The 22,535-nt window shown below is 34.3% G+C and overlaps 1 pseudogene; it reads left to right on the forward strand.

Annotated features, from left to right (window-relative positions):
- Positions 1 to 21,014, forward strand: part of LOC148771793 (cation/H(+) antiporter 18-like) — a 56,402-nt pseudogene extending 35,388 nt beyond the window's left edge.
- The last annotated feature ends 1,521 nt before the right edge of the window (positions 21,015 to 22,535 follow it).

Here is a 22,535-nt window from a genome sequence, read left to right on the forward strand (position 1 = left end):
ATATTTCATTTAGGAGATTTTGAATCTATTTAATATAAAATTAATATTATTTAAAACTTAAGCACACTCTAACGTCACGGAAGAAAGAAAATACATAAATGATTTTTTTTTTTTTTTTTTGTAATGACGGAACCTGCAGCCAACCCATGGTAACCTACACTCTCATATAATAGCTTGCAAACAATATGAGAGACGTAAACTATACTAGGGTACACTCTCGTATAATAGTTTGCAAACCATATGAGAGACGTAAACCATACTAGACTAACCATGTGTGAAAAGTTCCACCTAACGACAATTGGCAAGAGGACTTAAACCTGGATCAACTGACAAATGCTCACTTGCTCCAACCGCTATCTCTTGCGGGCCGAACTTAAATGAATACTTATCCTATGATGAAATACCTAAAATTTAAATAACTATAGTAAATTAATTTATTAATAATTATATTTTCTACGAATAGTTATTGGACAAATGACAAAAGGTGACATGACAAGGGACAAAACATAGTCTTCCAAATAAACTCATCCTCATATATTTTGCGTAAAATACCCTCCATAATATATTTTCTCATCAATTTCATCCATTATATAATTTTCTCAATATTACACCTTGACCCCGGATTTAAACAAACATATCAAATTTACCCCCTTTTTAATAATTTTTGATTTTTTTTTTCAGAAAATAATTTTTTTTCTGAATTTGTTTTTTCTGGCCAGATCCCGATGTTGACCGGGCGGTTCTCCAGTGTTGAATTTATATTTTTTTTCCTTAAAAAAAGTTATTTGAATTAATATTACTCTCTCCGGCGTTGATTTTTTTATTTTTTAATGTTTTTCCTCTCTAAATTATTGTATTAACAACAAAGTTATTGTCTGAAATAGTAATATTGAATGCCAAAACAATAATATTACTCATATTAGTTGGCATTGAAAGAAATTTCTATGAATTTTTAATCTGGCCGGATTTGCAAATCTCGCTTGATTTTATTCGATTTTAGTATTAGTACAAGAGTTTTTATGCATAAGTCTCCAACCAAACATGTTTATTATTCTAGGTTTACGGGCTATACCTTTTTCACCAATAAACCCATCCCTTTAATATTTATTATAACTAAAGGAAACATTAATGTTTATCCCAATATTACCGTCAACCATTTATACCCAATTCTTAATTGTAACTCACATTTATCAATTTTGTCCACAAAAATCCAATTTTGACCACAAAAATTCAATTTTGACTTTTTTTTGGACCATAATTTAATATGCTACAATTTCATCCTTAACTTAATTTAATCTCAATTTGACCCCAAATTTCACAAATTATTTAATTTTGACAAAAAACGTTTTTTTTCAAATTGTTTTTTTTTTCAAAAAAAAAAAATATTTGCCGCCGGATTCCGGCACTGACTTTTCAAAATTTTTTTTTTTGGCTTTTCTTCCGGATTTTTTTGCCGGTTTCCGGCGGTCTCCGGCGTTGATTTTTTTTAGTGTTTTTAGAGTTTTTTTTTTTTGGTTTTTTTTTAGTTTTCTACGTCCGCCGCTAAACGTTGACCGTAATTGTGCTGTCACTGACAGTAAATTAACACAATTATACTGTCAATGATAGTTAATTAACGTAATTGTATTGCCGTTGACAATACATTTATGTAATTGTGTTGCCGTTAACATTTATGTAAATTATTTTTTATTTTTTATTGTTTTTTTTTTTTTTTGTTTGATTTGTTGACAAGTCAACGTAATTATATTACTGTCGTTGACAGTAAAATAACTGTAAACACAATAATATTACTGTCAACAACATCAATATTATTATTTTTTTGGGATTTTTGTTTTGTTTGAGTTATTCACGGAGTAACGTAATAATATTATTGTCTATTATTGTAATATTACTGTAAACATAATAATATTACTGTGGTTGACGGTAATATTATTGTTGTTATAGTAATATTGCTGTCAACCACATCAATATTATTATTTTGTTTGGATTTTTTGTTTGTTTGAGTTATTCACGGAGTAACGTAATAATATTACTGTCTATTATTGTAATATTACTGTGGTTGACGGTAATATTACTGTTGTTATAGTAATATTACTGTCACTCATAGTAATATTAATTCTTTTGGTTTTTTTTATTATGTTTACATTTGTTGAACGGTCAACATAGTAATATTACTCTATTACACAATAATAATGAGTTTTGTTGTGTTAAAATTACTGTGCTAGAGATTAATATAGCAATATTACTGTGTTAAACTGTAGTTTAGTTAATTTTACTATGTTTAACAGTAATATAGTTAATATTACTGTCAATGACATCAATATTGTTGTTTAAACGAAAATAAAAAGTTACAGAAAGAAAGAAAGAAAGAAAGAAAGAAAGAAAAAATTCGAAAAAGTCAACGTCGGAGACCCGCGGTCAACGCCGAAAACCAGCGAAAAAATCCGGAAGAAAAAAAAAGAGAGAAAAAATTGAAAAGTCAACGCCGGAATCCGGCGGGAAAAAAAATTATTTGAAAAAAAAAAAATTGTGTCAAAATTGAATAATTTGTGAAATTTGGGGTCAAATTAAGGTTAAATAAAGTTAATGATGAAATTGGAGCATATTAAAGTATGAGGGGTTAGTTTAGTCCTTTACAAAAATCTGGACCATGTGTGGACTTATTGATAAATGAGTTTTTTGTCTGGATCTCTTTATGAATAAGTACCCATTGATGGGCTTATTTGTAAAGACCCCTTAGTAAAAGTTGGGGCATTCTAGATAATTTGAGTGTATGTAAAATTTCGAATAGAAAATTGGATTTATTTTAGGGGAAATTTGCTAGACACCCTTATTTCGGAGTTATATACGTAGAGATCCATTCCATTAGATGAATATATGTATATGTCATTTAGTCAATAAAATTAATTTAAATAAAATAAAATTATTAGTATATACCCATAAATACCCTCAATTAATATTTATATGAAAATAGTTATTTATTTAAATAAGGGAATAAATTCCACATATCACTCTATCTATCATTTCTCTCTCATCTCTCCTCTTCCACATCTCTTACGCTCTCTCTCTCTCTCTCTCTCTCTCTCTCTCTCTCTCTCTCTCTCTCTCTCTCTCTCTCTCTCTCTCTCTCTCTCTCTCTCTCTCTCTCTCTCTCTCTCTCTCACACACACACATGTTTCTCTCTCATCCCACATATCATCTCTCTCTTTTCCCATGTCTCCTTTGTATTTATGTATAGCCGAATTATAATTTTTATTTGCATTTTCTAATTGATATTGTTTCAATAAACTACCAAAGTTATTTAAAACGACAAAATATGTTTGCAATAAAAAAATGCAAATTGAAATAAAAAAATTATAACAATATTATAGGATGTGCAACAACAATCTAAAAAGTATAATATTTTCACAATAAAACTATATTTGCTGCAACAATAAATTAAACTTCAAACAGCAAAATGAATGTAAATCATTAAACAATAATTTTTGCCCACTCGCACTATCGAAAAACTTCTTCATGTCAGCGACATCAACCGAAAATGGTCTTCATTCTTTTTTACCCAGGCATGTATGAGTTGAAGCACTCCCATGATAGAATAAACAGTACAATCTTGAACCTACAAAAAATAAATTGCATACTTTAACCACAATTTACTAATTGCAAATTTAAGGAAAATAGCAAAAAAAAAAAAAAAAAAAAGTGAAAACAACATATGCAAGTTCAAACAAGATTTGCAAAATACAAACTGCAAACATCTACTAAGAACTTCTATTAAGATCAAACATGAACTGCAAACAACCAATAACAACTTCAATTATAATAGAGAATCGCAAGTGCAAACAGCAATTAGAAATGCTCATCCAATTGCAAAACAACTAGATGTAGTCCCTAGTAATATGCACACTAAATTAACCACAACAACATGTAAACTCATACTAAAAATTTAAGTGCAAACCCAAAATAGCAAAGCCCAAATCATACTAAAATTTGTAGACTTCAAACTAAATGCAAACCAAAATTTTCATAAGGTTACCTAAATACCAAAAAACAAACTCAACATAGCAAATACAAACTCTTAATAATAAACTCGAAACAGCAAAATGTAAACTCGGTATAGTGAATTCAAACTAGCAACAATCAAATCTTTAATCTCAAGAAATTAAAGATGCAAACTTAAAATATAGTTACATTAAAAAAAAACATAAACAGACTACTAACATCAACAAACTCTGCAATTTAAATCTGATTTCTCGGGGATTCGAATTCATCATCCTCGCCCGTTCGATGTCTGAAGAAAAAAAAACAGGTTTTTGAATGAGTATTAAAAAAATCGAACAATCATATGTACATGTATTTAATATGAGTATCGCTTACCGAGACTAAATCGTGTTTGAGCCATTGCAGAAATCACAAAAAATAAATGAAGAAACAACAAACGATGTCTTTGAACAACAAACGATCTCCAAATAGCAAACGAGAAAAAAAAAATTTGATTCCTCAACGTAAACAACAATCGAAATTTTGTAAATTGCAAACGGTTCGAGGACCCTACCTATGGCGGACTCAATGCGGTTTTTGGTTAGGTTTGATATTGATGAAATCGATGTTTGGAGCACTGGCATTTGATGAGATCGATTCTTGGGAGCGATAGAATTAGAGATTGAGAATACGTGAAATTTTGGAATAGGTTGATTAACTGCAATGAGAAAAATATGGAATATTTATTTTGGAGATTTTTCTTTCCATATATTGTTAGAGGTAATTTTGACCTATTAAAAATAATAAATTTACTAAAAATTAAGTTTTATTAGTTGGATTTATAGATATAAAATCCCTTATTGAAGGACTTATAAAAAATTGCACCATTTTAATAGAAAGTTTTGTTGAGGGATTTTTTTTTTTATGGAATAGCCCCTATATTCAAAGCAAAATATTTATAAAGAAAAGGAAAGCGAATGTCAAATAAATTTATAATCACTACACGAAGAAATATTCTATTATTATGTTTTATTATTTATTTATTTATTTAATATATATATATATATATATATATATATATATATATATATATATATATATATATTTATATATATATATATATATATATATATATATATATATATATATATATATATATATATATATATTATATATATATATATATATAAGTGTGAAACATAAGTAGTTTCTTCCATTTTGTGCATGGACAAAAATGTCTTTTGCTTTCATAAAATTTGAATGACAATTAAGTAAATTATTATTAATTAATTAATAAATACACCAAGTATTGTAGTATTGTTTAGTCTACGCGTTATTTTTTTTCCTTTTTTATTACTTGTTAAGTGTAGATTCGACACTCAATACGTTTACTTTACATGGATTTTTTGTTTAAATTTAATTATATTTGTGCTTTAATTAATAGATTTTGTGTTTCATATATAGGTTAAAACGAGAATAAGATGATCATGAAGGATTAGTGATAAAAAAGAAAGGAAAAAGTTGCAAATAAGGAAATAAAAAAAAATTGGAAGAAAGAATATCGTAACAGCTTTGGCAGTCTCCACTATTTCGATCATATATCTCTTATACGAACTATAGATCACCTGAGTCTAGCGGCATTGGAAAGCTATTTATTTGCACGGGTTATAGTTCTTATTTCACGAAACATTCCACATTCGAGTCACATTGTCAAAGTCGAAGAACAAATCCTGCTGGGGCAAAGTGGCGGCAATTGAATCTGTTAATTTATATGCCTATAGAAATCAATTAACCTAAGTTGTAACAGTTAAGTTGTGGAAACAGTATTCAGTTACAACTTAATTCTTGTGTTAACACAGTTATAAATCTACTAAAAGCAGAATAAATGAACACAAGAAATTAATGTGGTTCAGACACAAATGTGCCCTACATCCACGTGGACCTGCAAACACGATTTCACTAGTTCAGATTTACAGTGTACATTAATAGGACTTATTAAAAACAATAAAGACTCCCTCTTTAATTTTTACGCCGTTCTTGTACATAACTCAAACTTCGTGTCTCTCTCTACAGCAGCTCCACTCCGCGTGCCTTGAACTTTCTTCAAGCCTGAACTCCCTTCAGAAAACGCGGCTGATCTCCCTTGAGATCTATACATCAAATCTATATATGTTGGCACAGTGCAACGATGGCACAGTCCTGCTCTGCAGCACGCCTTGGCAAAACTTCGATGCTATGAAGTGGTTTTTCTCCCAAATAATGCTCACGGTTCTTGTATGTCTTGGAGGCTTATATAGCCACGAAAATAAGCCCTAAGACCTAACTTGAACCCCAAGAAATCTAGTTAACTAGGTAATAGAATCCTAGTTTATTTATACTTCTATTCTAGATAAGTACAAAAGATATCTAACTAGAATACAATACATGGAAATAAATCTAAGTCCTAATAGAAGTATTATAAGAATAGGACTCTAATAAATTCCAAAATAAATATGGAAAACAAATCTTTGCCAATCTTTTAATTCCAAAACTTGGCGGATTTCCTCGATCTTCAATAGCCGGAAATATGGCGCCAACAATCTCCCCCTTTGGCATAGATTGGTCAGAATCCATATTTAACAAGAACTCCCCCTGCATATGAGATTTTCTCTCTTTGCAGGAATGATTAACTCCCCCTGCATCACATACTGTTAGTACAACAGAAGTTTCATCACATAGTAATAGAGAAATTTCCTGCAGCACAAAGTTATCCGAAACAGGCCCAAGGCACAAAATAAAGATAACCAAGGTGATATCCAAAAGGCAGGAAAGTAATCATAACTATAACAGTCCTAAATAAGACATAAATTTAAGCAGTTCAAAAAGGACAACAAAAAGGTTTTTCAAAGAGACTTCCCTTAATAATCATAGTCGGAGAGCTGATCATTATCATGAGAACTGTTGGACGCTTTGCCTTGTGGTTGTGGACTGCTGCTTCATCATTGAAGTTTCTCCCTTGTGTATGGCAGTTTTTGCTGGTGCATCTGGAGTTGTTTTGCTACTCCCCCTTTCTGACCAGACTGTGCCAAAGTCTTAAGCAGCTGGTCCTGAATAGACGCAAATCCTTGAGCAAGCTGAGCCTGGATAGTCTCCTGAAAACGAGTGAGCTCATCCTTGGTGACTACATCAACTGGCGGTGGAATAGAGACAGTGACAACGGGAGCCTTCTTCGCACGAGGGACCGTCTGAACAACAGAAGGATCGACAGGAGGCAGATCAACAAAATGTTCAGAAATGACCTTACCATGGATAGTGATTGGACGGCCAGGAGGATCCAACAGAGTGGCATCACGAGTGGGCAGGCCTTGTTTGATCAAGAGCTGATAGATCAGAGAAGGAAACGGCAGATGCTCACGCTCGGTTCGGGAATTGGCTAACACACCAATCTGATTGAAAATCAAATCACCAATATTGATTTTATGGTCATGAGTGATGCACCATAAAAATTCAGCTTGGGTGGGATTGAAAGTGGCATTGTGGTTACTGGGAAACCAGTTCGAAATGCCTATCTTGAACAGGACCGAATACAGCTCAGCCAACTTAGAGACATGAAAAGCAGATTTCGGACCAGGCCATTTTTCAACACTTTGGCAGTGAGAACAGAGGCCAGAGTATCTTTGGAAACATAAGTTTGGAAGTAACCTCGTTTGGACTCAAAGCAAGAGTTACAGATGTAATGCTTACGTGAAGTTTCGTAAAATTCTCATTGATACAACCAATTTCAGGAGCAACCAGATGTCATGGGCCCAGATTCATTAAGTGAACTCTTCTTCGCCTTGAGAGCATCCTCTAAGAAATGTGGTGACAAGGAATGTTAGATCAACGAGGGAAAAGGTAGGCATCACTCCAACTTTTTCTGCAAGAGTTAGCAAGAGCTCCATTTTGAGCAAAGATGTACTCCCCAATGTTGATAAAAACAGCATGAATGACGCTTCAGAGAAACCCAACATACAATGATCACAACAACTATGGTGTCATTGACACAAAGAGCTTATCAGTGATTTGATTCTTACACCAGTAAAAATCTTTATTCAATTCAGGAGCCATATTGAAAAAAATTCCCTTCGCACGTAACCGCGAGACCCAACAATGGAGAATCAACAGAAAGTTAGAACTCTGGTGAAGATTCTGATGACTCAGATCTAGTTGGATGTACGGCAGTAAAGGTAGCATAGGTCTGCTCAGAAAGAGATTGGTGGCCACTCGAAGCGTATGACTCATCCTCAAGACGATAATTGCTCTCAAACTTCCTTTGAGGCCGGGGAAGCTGCGCATGGGCGCTGAAAGTAGCTTCTTCAATTGCAACATGGTCTTCACCACCAACATCTTCTGGCTTAGACATGGAATGATCACTTTCAACCAGAATATTGTCCAGCGGATCAGAGACAACACCTTATTTGGAGCTTGGGGCTGGTGACTGCACATGTGTATGGGCTCCGGTATTGTTGCCATGAGAGAGATGGGAACTACAGAGACCACTGTTGTCGTCACAGACCTTGACGTTTTTCCAGACTTCTTGTCGGATGGCGATGCACAGTTGTTTGTGCTTCCTCATTTCAGACCCCTCGACCGATTTGTCTCTTTCTATAGTAAATCTGTGGAGCACAGAAAAGAGAAGAGACGAGTAGCTTTCGAAAAACGTAGAGAGATATTGGAGCGAGAGGTCGAGTATAAGAAATATTGAGAAATCCTAGAAGCCCAAAAGATAGGATGATAACAGATCCCACAAACATCATGATAAAACAGAAGTCTATTCCCACACGCTTCTTCAGAGATTCAAACAGATCACGTATCAAGACAGCCATGTGTCAACAGTCAGCCAGAGGCCATAATAAACTCAGAAACCCTAGAAGGGGCAGATATTTAAAGCACAGGAATCGAGAAAATAGGCAGAAAAAGAGAGGACTCTTCAAATACCGGATTTTTTTAAATCAGAAGAAGATCCCACAAAATCCGTGACCAATAACAAACAAGATATTCTCCACACGAAACATCAAAAAATAGAGAAGACAGATGACATGGCCATAGCCACGTGGCCAAAGACAACTAGGAGCCAAAAAATTAACAAAGCCCAAAAAAAACAAGAGAATTTTTTTTTTTTTTAAAAAAAAAAGAAAAAAATCACATCTTTTTAAGGAAAAGAAAATCAAGAAGATCACAAGATTAAAAGTTGAGGGCTTCGTTTTCATGAATTAATTTGATAATCTTAAAGCGAATCACAATAGAAGGCCACCGAGCAAACTCTTGGATGCACGATATAACTATAACCCCACGACCATACTCAAGAAACCATAAATTAGGTAATTTTATTAGGGTTATAAATGCGTATGCGATTAGCACAACAATTCGATCGTGAACTTCAGGGAGAATTTCGCTAATATATGCTTGAATATCATCCCAACTTTTTCTTCTTCTTTTTTTTTTCTTTTTTTTTATTTTTTTTTTATTTTTTTGGATTCGGACAACTTTGTTTCTCCTTCCTTTTTTTTTTTGACATGATGTTCAAGCACACATTAGGAGGGCAACCTCCTTAAGAATCCACATAGCTTTTAAATAGAAGTCAGGAATGCATATGCGGTAGAATAATTCTTCCAATAGAGGTATGATCTTTGAGATGAATGAGGTCATAGACATTGATCACTCCCGATAGAGGGGGCAGCACACTTCTATCATGGCTAACTATGGAAATAAAAATTAATTCACAAAAACTAACACACAACCATTAGTCAAAATGAAAACTCCCATCATTACTGTTCCCAAAATTAAATGATGTCACTTGAGCAGGTGACACATATAATGTCCGAGAAAAATCAAGTGCAATCCGGACACAAGTATTAATTGCACTATCATAGAAAATTCAGTTTTGCACATGGCAAATTCCAAGCGCTTTACGCAAGGAATAAAACCTAAGGAAATCACGAGGCTTTGTGAAAATATCAGCTAGTTGATTGTCTATGGACACATAATCTATAGTCACACGTTTCTGCTCAACTAATTGCCTGATGAAATGGTGTCGAAGATCTACGTGTTTGGTTCGAGAATGCTGGACAGGGTTTTTTGAGATATTTATAGCACTTTCATTATCATAGAAGATATGCAAGAGTTTTTCATGAAAGCCATAGTCATTTAACATATGTTGCATCCAAAGAAGTTGAGTGCAACAACTACCTGCAGCTATGTACTCACACGCAACATTAGATAAGGAAATGGAATTTTGTTTCTTACTGTACCAAGATACCAAATTGTTACCTATGTAGACACAACCTCCTGTGATGCTTCTTCTGTCATCCACATCTCCTGTCCAGTCAGCATCACTGTTCCCTGCAAGAAAATTGTTAGTATCTTTTGAATACCATTTTCTCAATTCGGGTGTTGTACTAACAAATCGGATAATGCGCTTTACATCACTCAAATGACTCTCTTTAGGGCTTGCTTGGTACCTAGCACAAATACCTACGCTGAAACAAATATCATATCTACTAGCAGAAAGATAAAACAAATTTCCTATCAAGCTCCTGTATAGTGTGGAATCAACGTCTGTGCCGTCACAATCTCGTCCCAACTTCTCAATTGAGGTCATTCGTGTTGTTAAAGGCTTTGCCTTTTTCAACCCATATTTACTTACCACGTTCTTGGCATATTTGCTCTGTGAGATAAATATCTCATCATCTAGTTGTTTTACCTTGTCATTGCTCAGAACCAGTTCCCACATGTCATTTCGAGGAAACTGCTCAAGTTCCTCAAGCTTGGCTAACACCCAAAATTCATCAATAATTGTTTCTTTGATGTTTTTTGGTTCAACAGTGGAAGTGAGATAGACATACCTAACCATTTCCTGGTAGTCAACCTTGGGCTTATTGCAAGTTTTCATACCTTCTTTACCAGTGGTAACATCTTCAGTTGTGACATAAGATGTCGGCACTGATACTTCTGTGATTTTGTCTTCTGGTATTTCGCTTCCAATGCTCTCAGTTTGTTTCCCCATTAGAAATTCGCCACATAAATCTGGTGTATTGAAATTTAGTTGGGGAACACCTTTCACACAACCTGCATTGATATTTCGTGTTAGATCCTGAAAATTCAAATTCCCAAGTCGATGATAACACATATCTGTGATATCAGAGGTGGTGAGGGGACACTGTTCAACTTGGTCAGTTTGATCAATTTTATAACAATTATCAGATGATCTATAACCAGATAGAACACACCTGTGGTTTCGATCAAACACTTCACACTTACGCTTGGTGAACAACACTGAGTCGTATAGATCACATAGCTGACTGACGCTGAGTAGGTTTGATTTCAAACCCTCTACATACAGAACGTTGTCAAGGTTAGGTAACCCTCCAACATCCAAGTTACCTTCTCCTTTCACAAATGCCTTGTTTCCATCACCAAGAGTAACTTGTCCACCAGACACATTATGCAGGTTCTTTAAGTAATTAGGTACACCTGTCATATGCTTGGAGCAACCACTATCAAAATACCAAGAGTTCGTAGTACATGCTTTTAAAGAAAGAATAGCAGGAAAGCAGTTTGCATTATACTTATTCATCCATTTATTATCAGAGTATCTTCTTTGGGAATTGTGATCCCATGCAGCGGAATTGGATGATTGATATGCTAAACTCTTATTTATCAATTTCCATCTTTTAAAGCATTTTGGCCTAACATGTCCTACTTTGTGACATAAATGACAAGTTGGCAGAAACTTTTTTGTATAAGACTGTGAGGCAACATGTTGTTGAGTAGGTTTGACAGTATTATTCACAAAATTAATTTTTCGATTTGGATTAGGTTTACCATCGAACTTACTCCCAATATAGCCAAGACCAAGTTTATCAGGATTGGAGGGATGAGCATTTAAAATTTCATCTAACCTGTTTGAAGGAAGAATCGTAGTGCGATTTAACTTACTGACTGATGCCTCTAACGTTGTTGCGACAGGGGAGTTGTCACACTTCAGGTTGAGGCAGGGTTCAGCATTTTTCATTGGAGGAGGATTTTTCTTGATCTGCCTCGTCTTATTGCAATCGTTGTTTCGCAAATGTCTCAGCAATTCTTTTAGATTGTCAATATCTTTCAAAGCAAAATCCTGTTTTACCTCCAGTACCTCATTTTCCAATTCAAGCTCATCGATTTTGGCCTTCAGGTTAACTTTAACTGCTTCATTCTCCTCTTCCAGTTCCTTTACTTTCTCCTTCAAACGCTTGTTTTCATCACCAACCTCATGACATTGCTTTAGAAGATCATTCAGTTGCTGTTGAATCATCTCAATGGAGCATTCTTCATCATCCTCTGAATCGTCTTCTCCTGTGGGCAAAAAAATTGTGTTTAAATTTCTATGATTCTCGAGATTACGAGTAGCATACCTGAGGTGTGGCGGCTCAGTGCATGAGACATCATCCTGTGTCACACCAGTAACCCTGCATGTACCACAGAAGTCAATACTTGTTTCAGCATCACTTGCTTCACTGTCATCATCAGATTCAGAGTTATTGTCACTCCAGGTTGTGGCAAGTGATTTTCCTTGCTTCTTTAGAGTGTTTGCACATTCACCTTGAATATGACCATAGCCGCGACATTCTCTACATCGAATCCCATTCCTCACTTCTTGCTTATTTGTAGAACTTCTGGGTTTTCTTTCAAAACTTGTAGGATGTCCATTCATATCCACGAGTTTTCCGAAGTTTTTAGCTATTAGAGACATGGATTTTGTTAGCTTGACTTCGAGTGCTGTCATGGGAATTGGGGGCACTGATGAAGTTGTAACAACGACTGTTTGTAGAGCAATTTTTCTTTCTTTATCTATTTTGCTGATGTTCAACTTGTTCTCAAATGTCTGCAAATTTCCCATCAGATCTTCAAGCCGTAATGAGTCCACATCACTTGCTTCCTCAATAGTTGTGACCTTGTATGCGATCGGTCTGGCATTGATCTCAACACTTTACGAACAAGCTTGACTTCAGGATAGGTTTCACCAAGCCCATGAGCTTCATTCGAGATATCGCATAGATTCGAATTAAAATCGCTTACGGTTTCATTCTCTTCCATTCGAAGATCCTCAAAGCGAGTAGCGACCATCTGAAGTTTTGATAATCGAACAGAGGTTGTCCCCTCATAAGCTGTTTGTAATTTTTCCCATGCTTCTTTGGCACACACACATGCTGAGATGATTTTGAATTGATTGATGTCAATTCCATTGAATATGGCATTCAATGCTTTGGAATTCATATTTGCGGCAAACTGTTCAGCTTTGCTCCAGTCTTTTTCATGTTTCTCAGTTTGAATTCCTTTTTCATATGTGGCAACTGGTCGTTTCCAGCCAGTCAGAACTGTGCACCATGCATCTTCATCCATTGACTTGATGAACATCTTCATCTTGGTCTTCCAATAAGAGTAATTGGTTCCAGTAAGCAGTGGTGGGCGAGTCGTGGAACCGCCTTCCATATGAGCATTCATAGTTCCTATGAAAGATAAATGGCAAATAAATCAAATTCCCAAAATCACACACTATGTTTATCTAGTGAGAGGCTCTTGATGCCAATTGTTAATTTATATGCCTATAGAAATCAATTAACCTAAGTTGTAACAGTTAAGTTGTGGAAACAGTATTCAGTTACAACTATAATTCTTGTGTTAACACAGTTATAAATCTACTAAAAGCAGAATAAATGAACACAAGAAATTAATGTGGTTCAGACACAAATGTGCCCTACATCCACGTGGACCTGCAAACACGATTTCACTAGTTCAAATTTACAGTGTACATTAATAGGACTTATTAAAAACAATAAAGACTCCCTCTTTTATTTTACGCCGTTCTTGTACACAACTCGAACTCCGTGTCTCTCTCTACAGCAGCTCCACTCCGCGTGCCTTGAACTTTCTTCAAGCCTGAACTCCCTTCGCAAAACGCGGCTGATCTCCCTTGAGATCTATACAACAAATCTGTATATGTTGGCACAGTGCAACGATGGCATAGTCCTGCTCTGCAGCACGCCTTGGCAAAACTTCGATGCTATGAAGTGGTTTTTCTCCCAAATAATGCCCACGGTTCTTGTATGTCTTGGAGGCTTATATAGCCACGAAAATAATCCGTAAGACCTAACTTGAGCCCCAAGAAATCTAGTTAACTAGGTAATAGAATCCTAGTTTATTTCTACTTCTATTCTAGATAAGTACAAAAGATATCTAACTAGAATACAATACATGGAAATAAATCTAAGTCCTAATAGAAGTATTATAAGAATAGGACTCTAATAAATTCCAAAATAAATATGGAAAACAAATCTTTGCCAATCTTTTAATTCCAAAACTTGGCGGATTTCCTCGATCTTCAATAGCCGGAAATATGGCGCCAACAGAATCATATCAAGAAAAGCCTATAAAAACAACAAATCTCAACACTATAAGCACGAAATTTTACACCACAAAAGGCGAAGAACGAAGATCGACGAAAACTCAAGCACAGTTTTTCTTATTTATTTTATTAATTCTTTTTGTTTATCATAAGAATTATGAGTAGCTATGCATAATGATTTGTTTCCTCCATTGACCCTAAGAATGTCGCACAAGCATTGAAAGATAATTTTTTTATTAATGTTATACATGAGGAACTTAATCAGTTTGTTATAAATGATTATGGCCTATATAGTGATACATGGACCATGTACTCTGATAATTCTAATGCCATTGACATTTCCAAAAATCCTGTTCAACACTCACGGACTAAGCATATTGATATTAAACATCATTGTATCTGTGATATAGTTGAAACTAACATTATATGCTTGAAATATTTGTCTACAGAAAATCAATTAGCAAATATATATAGTAAAGCTCTTGACTATGAGATATTTTCTAAACTCAGAAGATCTCTTGGCATGAGCACTACGTAGAATATTCTACTCCATGTTACAACACTCATAAGAACATCTATAGTTGTAACGTGATTCATTTTGGATCATTGTTTATATTATTGGTATCCCTGAGGTTTGCATGTTGGCCTTTGAGTTTCTGTTCCTCTTAAGATTTTAGTGCAACAGCTTGTTTCTCAATTAAGAAAAAACACTATGGCTTCTCTATCTTTTCACAGAAGCATGAGTTAAACTCCTCTAGTTTGATAGTTGGAATGAGTAATTGAGGAATCTTTTAAGCTGACCCTTAATTATGTTCCATGTAAATATTCTAAACCTGAAAATAAAAGTAGTGTTTCTCCAAAAAAAAAATGGATCAATTGTTGCACAATAATATAAAAGGATAAAAAAACAAAGAATGCGGAAATAAATAAAAGCCCTGAATTGCATTTCTCAATGTTATCAGTATTTATGATAATCCATGTATTTTTATTTTTATTGAAAAAAAAAGATTATTATATACTTATCCAAGATTGGATAAGATTTTCAGACTTGTTTCTCTTGCAAGTAGTGAGATTTTCATGTTGTTTCATGGTTTTTAAATTATTTTTAATATCTATCTTGCTAAAATCATGAGTGTTGGCCTCGAATTTTAATTTTAGAACTTTGATTATCATAGTTATTGATTAAATTTATTAATTTGAGCTACTAATTATTTTGCTCTGCTGAATTTTTAATTGTGCTATTATTTATATGGGTAAATTACACCCACACCCCTCAGGTATAATGAAATAACTTTAAGGTCCCTGTGGTATCGATAATTACATTCACCCCCTGAAACATAGTTAGAAACTCTTATGGGATAAAGCATTAGATATGTTATTCTGATAGAGTTCTAACGGACTATTAGTTTCAGGAAGTGGTAGAGACAACATAGTGCTATGGGTGATTTAAGAAATGTTCGGGGAGCCCCGTCACCCCCTAATTCTATGCTGTCTCCACCACTTACTAAAAGTAATAGTGCGTTAGAATACTATTGGAACAACGTATCTAATGCATTATCCCATTAGCGTTTCTAACTATGTTTCAGGGGGTGATGTAATTACCGATACCACAGGGATCTTAAAGTTATTTTAGCATACCTCAAGGGTGTGGGTGTAATTTACCATAATTATATTTAATGATTGCAATATTGGAGTAGGATCTTTCTGATCAAAAAGGAGGAGATAATGATGGACCCGGTTCTAGCAGTGGTTCAAGTGTTGAATTTCAAAATCATGCTATCTTTTTGTACAATATCTTATTGGCAGTTATTTTGAACTTTTGAAAAAGTTCGGTTTTAGTGCATTTCCCTATACATGCTTGTGTAGGATGTATTACTGGTTCCAGTAATGATTCAAGTGCTGAATTTTAAACTCCTACTATATTTTTGTACAATATATTATCGTCTGTTATTTTGAACTTTTGAAAGAGTTCAGTTTTAGTGCATTTCATTGCACTTGTTTTTGTAGGATGTATTACTTGTTGGATTATATTGTTGTACTTGCATTTGTTTTGAACTTCTTATCGCTTAAACTCCTGTAATATATGTTTGTTTTAAACGTATTGTATCTGGTCTCATATAAATATGGAATTTGAAGAGTTGAAGTGCTTAATGAAGGGGGAGTTCAATTTATTTCATGCATGGGGAGTTGCTTAAAATTGGATTTCATCAGAAAGTAAAAGATGGGGAGATTGTTGGATATTTGACTATTAAAGTCAAATATAATTTAATTTTTTGCCTTTACTAATCCAATTTTATGTGTTTATTTAAATAATTATCGAATTTATTATTATGAGTTAGTGGGTGGTTATTTTTAACTTAGTGGGTAGTTATTTAAGTACATGGTTAATTATCTAACTAACCCATTATCTCTCCTAGTATGTTAATTTTGTGCAGGGCAATGAGCTATCGGATTCCATAAATAGGAGAAGAACTCAGTTCATTTCTTACATTTTCTGCAGAGAGTTGAGAGCCCAGAGCATCGAGTGTTGGAACATTTCCTATAACACCTCGTTTCCCTTACGATTCTCTCATTGAATATTGTTTGTATTCCTAGAGTGTTGCTAAGCAATATTTTCTAGATTCTAAGAATTGGTTTACGAAGAAATTAATTTGTGATTTCTTCTTAGAAGAGAAGATCTTGACTTCTCATTTGTATTCTTTTGAATATTATTTTAATAGAGATTTTCGCCTATAAAAGCACATACACAAGTTATATACTTGTGGATAATCATTTAAAACTCATGTTACTTATAGTAGGCTGCATAATCTTTCTCAACACAAGTTTTTGTTTATTGTTTGAAAGAAATCTCTGATTTTATATCGATTTGTGTTATTTTACACGAATTCGGAGGCATTGAATTCTTTCAAAATTCAACACCGCTGAAGACCGGCGTTGACCGCCAGAAACGGTGGAAAAAATCAGACAAAAAAAAAGTCAAAGTCGGAGACTGACGGTCGACGGCGGCCGCGAACGAAATTGTAGTCAAAATTGAATCATAAGTGAAATTTGGTGTCAAATTGAGATTAAATTGAATTAAATGATGAAATCGGAGATCATTAATATTTGTGGGGTATTTTAGTCTTTTACACACTTATACACATTGTTTGAATTTTTTGTAAAATAATTTTTTAGGTGGACCCTTTTATGATAAGTAGCCCGTGATGAGCTTATTTGTAATAGACCTTATGTATTTGAAAATATTTGACATGGGATATATTATAAGTTTTTTATTTCCCCTTTTCAGAATTTTAAAGATATTTTTTTTATAATTCATTTTAATAATTAACACATATTTTAAATATTATAATTGTTGGGTATACAAATTAGAAATTTCTAAACTGTTAAAAATATATTATTTAATGCAAATTTTCAGATTATTTGTTTTCAAATTAGTTAGTGAATATTTAGTTGGAATCTGTTTCAATATGCTTGGATAATTTTGGAAATAATTAAGATTATTTAAAACAATTAATACTATATTCAGAATTTGTAAATTTTTGGTTTAAAACTTACCTGTTATATGAAATGATTCACAACATGGAATGCAATACTACATATAACTTTGCACAATACCATAATACTATACCTTGAACTTAATCATATGCTATGTATGAAGCCGTAATATTTTTTTTTTTTATGCAAATTTTCCATATGTGATCTATAACTAATTTAGCAAAAACATTATTTTTCACCAATTTTTTTATTTATTCAAAAAATATATATGTAAAACATAAATCCAAAAATTAATTAAAGAGTTGTAGAAAATTACTTCAATTTATTCTAGGGTCACAATTTTTTATTAACAGTGGTGTACTTAAATATTTCTGGGTTATAAGAAACGTACAATCTTCCACTTTTCCTAACTATATGTAATTTTCAGCGTACTCGATATAGAATCATACTAGGAGCTTCAACTTTAGGGTGGAACCAAAAATTTTATCATGTAGTTTTTTCCATCGCGGAACCTCACAGTCCTCTATACCGTTGTCAACCTTGGTCTCTTATTCTTTGTGTTTTTGGTCGGCCTTGAGCTAGATCCGAGGGCTCTCTGGCAGACTGAAAAAAAGAAGCAATGCCCTAGCCGAAATTACTCTGCCGTTTGCAGTAGGCGTATGTATGTCGTTTGCGCTCAAAGAAAACAATATCAAAAGAAGTAGTGAGTAATGTTGCATTTCTTATTTTTTATGGGTGTCGCGCAATCCATAACGGCGTTCCCTATTTTAGCCTTGATCTTAGCCGAGTTGAAGCTGTTGACCTCGGACGTCGGGCGAGTCGCCATGTCGGCGGAACTGTTAACGATATGACGGCGTGGATCTTGCTTGCCCTGGAAATTGCGTTGTCATCATTATCAAACACAAGCGACACTTCTCCTATTGCTTCACAGTGGGTACTATTGAGAGGATTTGGTTTCGTGATCGTGAGTATACGGTTTGTCCCTCATATTTTCCGGTGTATTCCTTAAAGTGAGCCGGTTGTCACGGATTTATTCACTGAACAACAAATCATGTAGCCTTAGATCATTTTCACCCCTCGCAATAGCTATGTCAGCCTCCTCAAATGTGTTGCGAATGCTATGTGATGGAAAACGAACAAAGAAGTTAAGAAGACAAGATGGCTTTGTAGGAAAGTATTTGTATTGCTTGAATGCTTGGAATTTCTTGGACGGTTACAAATGAAATCCCTACTCCTGTTTATGCTAGACCACCTCCTCAATGGATGGTGGGGATCAATTTGATCAAAGAGCTAATAGTTGCTCACTAGAACACTCCAAAACATTCCTACAAAATATCAACAAAGGGAGGTTCTAGGAAGTATTGGCGAATCCTCCAAGAAACTATACTAAGTCTATTAACATTTGGCCAACTTGGGCCTAACCATATTTGGGCTATGTCTTGGACTTAACCTCTTCAACCCAACGGAAAATAGCAAAGGGTTGGGGTAAAAACTGGTGGTCCGTGACACAGTGGACGAGATAAACATATGTGCCATGCTAATTGTCGTTTTGGCTGCCGGGTTAGTCACTTACAACATTGGAATCCCTGCACTTTTCGGGGCCTCCGTACTCGGTGATATTGTCCCAAAGTCGGGACCATTTGCTGGAGCTCTTATGGAAAAAGTGGAGGATCTTGTGTCCACTCCGTTTCTTATGTTATATTTTGTGACAAATGGGTGCAAGTGATGGGTTCTTCTTATGTTGGTTATAGTTATAACATGTAAAAGGAAGATAGTCGGGACAGTTGTCGTTTCTCGCATGTGCAGAATTCCTTTTGGAGAGGCCATAACTCTTGGTTTTCTTACGAACACTAAAGGTTTAGTGGAGCTCATTTTCCTTAACATTGGAAAAGACAGAGCGGTAAGCCAAAATTAACTATATATTAAGCAATTTTTGTACATTCTGTACATATTCATGTATGATCATGTGAATATTTTTGTCGCTGCTGAATGACCAAACTTTTGCCGTCATGGTTTTGATGGATTTGTTTACAACATTTATCACAACTCCCATTGTCACGAGCATATACAAGCCATTTCAAACGGCATCCAGATCATAATACAAACATATAACTATTGGGAGAAGTCAAACCGACACTCAACTTAGACTGTTAATATGTTTTCAGAGCACAAAACACATTCCCCATTTGATTAATCTCATGGAGTCTTCAGGTGACACTGGAGTTAACAAACAAGGACTCGGTGTGGATGCAAAGCATCGTTAGAGCTTTCCATAACATCATCTGCAATACTAATGGTTCACAAGGCAAGAAAGAACGGGAAGCCATTGTGGAACAAGAATTCCCACCCCAATCAAATAGACGTCGCCTTTGAGGATTTTGAGCAACTTTGCCAAGTCTCGGTCCGTCCAACAACCGCAATCTTGTCAATGTCCACCATGCACATCGACATTTGCAGCAGTGCAGGAAGAAAGAAGGTGGCTATGACAATCCTCCCATTTAACAAGCATCAGAGGATCGATCGTCAATTCGAGTTAAACATACGAGCCGAATTGAGGCATGCGAACAAAAGGGTCCTCGAGCACGCTCCGTCTTCGGTTGGCATCTTCATCGACCGCGGCTTTGGTTGAACGTATAAAGTAGCTGTAAGCAATGTCAACTTCACCGTCACGGTCTTCTTCTTTAGAGGACACGATGACCGCGATGATTTTCTTTATGGAGTGCGCATGGCAAAGCACCCTGTAATTACTTTGAAGAATGTCCGTTTGGTTGTGGATCAAAGGATGGTTAGAGACTCGGTTCAGCTAGATGTGAATGGTGTTGATCGGGGTAACAAATTGATCGATCGAGTGTTTGTTACGGAATTCAAGGCGAGGGATGGTTCAATTTGATACCAAGAGAATGTGGTGAGTTATGACATGGAAGTAGTGGATGTTATATGCATGTATGGTCACAATAGCAATCTGGTGCTTGTAGGAAGAATTCCAAAAGGTCAATTAACTATAGCTTTTAACCAGAGTGGTGAATATTCAGAACTGGGACCGGTGGGCAACTTGTTGATTTCTTCAGAATTCACAACATCAGTTCTGATGGTGTAACAATTCTGTACCAAACTGGCTGAGGTTGTAGCTGATAATTGACCTGAGAGTGAATAATTGACTGAGGTTGCTCTAGTGGAGACAGTCTAGAAAGCATCATTCAATTTTCTCATTAACAAATGTTGTTATCTTTTATTTCATGGTTTATTTACATTCTCTTCATACCTCAATCAATCTATATCTATATTCATATTTATAGTTTTATACTTATTTTTTTATTTATTTTTATCTTTTTTTACTTATAAAAATATGCATTCTAAGGTGGTTTATTCCATTTTATATATGTCCAAATAACTTTGAATAGGTAAGATTTGAAGGAAAATTAGGTAATATTGATTAGTAATAATGAATTAATATTACCACACACAAGAAAAAATCCTATTAAACAGGTACGAAGCTCTTTCATCTTCCTTTTTTTTTGTAAGGTTGTTGTAAATAAACTTTCAAGGTAATAATGAATACACATAATTGAAAATACTCCATAATGAAATCATTAATTATCCATCCAAAGTGTGGAAATCCTCTACCTCCAAGCTTCCCATTCATTCTTCCGAACACTATTTACCAATCTGCAACAAATGGTTTTCTTGTGCAGTAGAAGAATATGATGATGCTTGCCAGAATGATGTGGCTATAATTCAAGTAATGGTTTAGAACATCCACAATGGGGCTCTCAAACTCCACTCTCCAAACTGTGGGGTTCACATGCCACATATCCACATTCATCCTCTTAACTCCTCTCTAAGACATGGGTCCCACTTATACAGTCTCCAAATTTTTTTTGCTTCAATGGAGAGATTTTGATACTCTTTAAAATAGCTCTCTAGATATTAAATTATAATAAAATATTCATTATTAACATTAAAAAATGAATTAAAAAATCAAAATTTATGTAATCTAATTAATAAATCATATATAATTCTTGATTAATTTAAACTTTAAAACATGCTATCTATTTAATATTTTATAATGTTTTTTTTAACCAAAATATTTTACAATGTTTAATTATATTATGAGTTGCATTAGTTTTTTTTTTTTATATACATAAATTAATTTTTAAAACTTGATTTCATTTTCATTAAACTATTACAAATTTTATTAAAATTATCATATTTTGAATACACTGTTTGACAAAGCTTGTTATTTAATTATTATTATAGTATTATTATTGTTAGTTAAAATAAATATATATGAAAAGAAATAAGAAAATAATAAAAAAAATAAGAAGGGCACACATGGTCCCACCATATGCTTGTTAAACCATTGCTATATATGGCGAGGCATCTGGCAATTCTCCAAATTTGGAGAGTCACAAAGAGTAGCACATTTTACCACTGCAGCACCACTCTCTCTCCAAATTTTGGAGACGGGTAGAAATCTGACACTAACAATGCCTTTTGAGAGGCCACTGTGGATGCTCTTATGGTGAGTAACGCGAAACTCATCTATGTACTTTGCACCTAATTATGTTTATCATAATTAATTTGAGGCAAAAAAGTTGTTATAATTTACCGTGTCTGTGCTAGGCTCCTTCATTTGTCATCATATATATTGTATTGTTGA

Source organism: Erythranthe guttata, chromosome 3, assembly GCF_056151865.1.
Source record: "Erythranthe guttata isolate IM_541 chromosome 3, IM_541, whole genome shotgun sequence".
Lineage (NCBI taxonomy): Eukaryota > Viridiplantae > Streptophyta > Magnoliopsida > Lamiales > Phrymaceae > Erythranthe > Erythranthe guttata.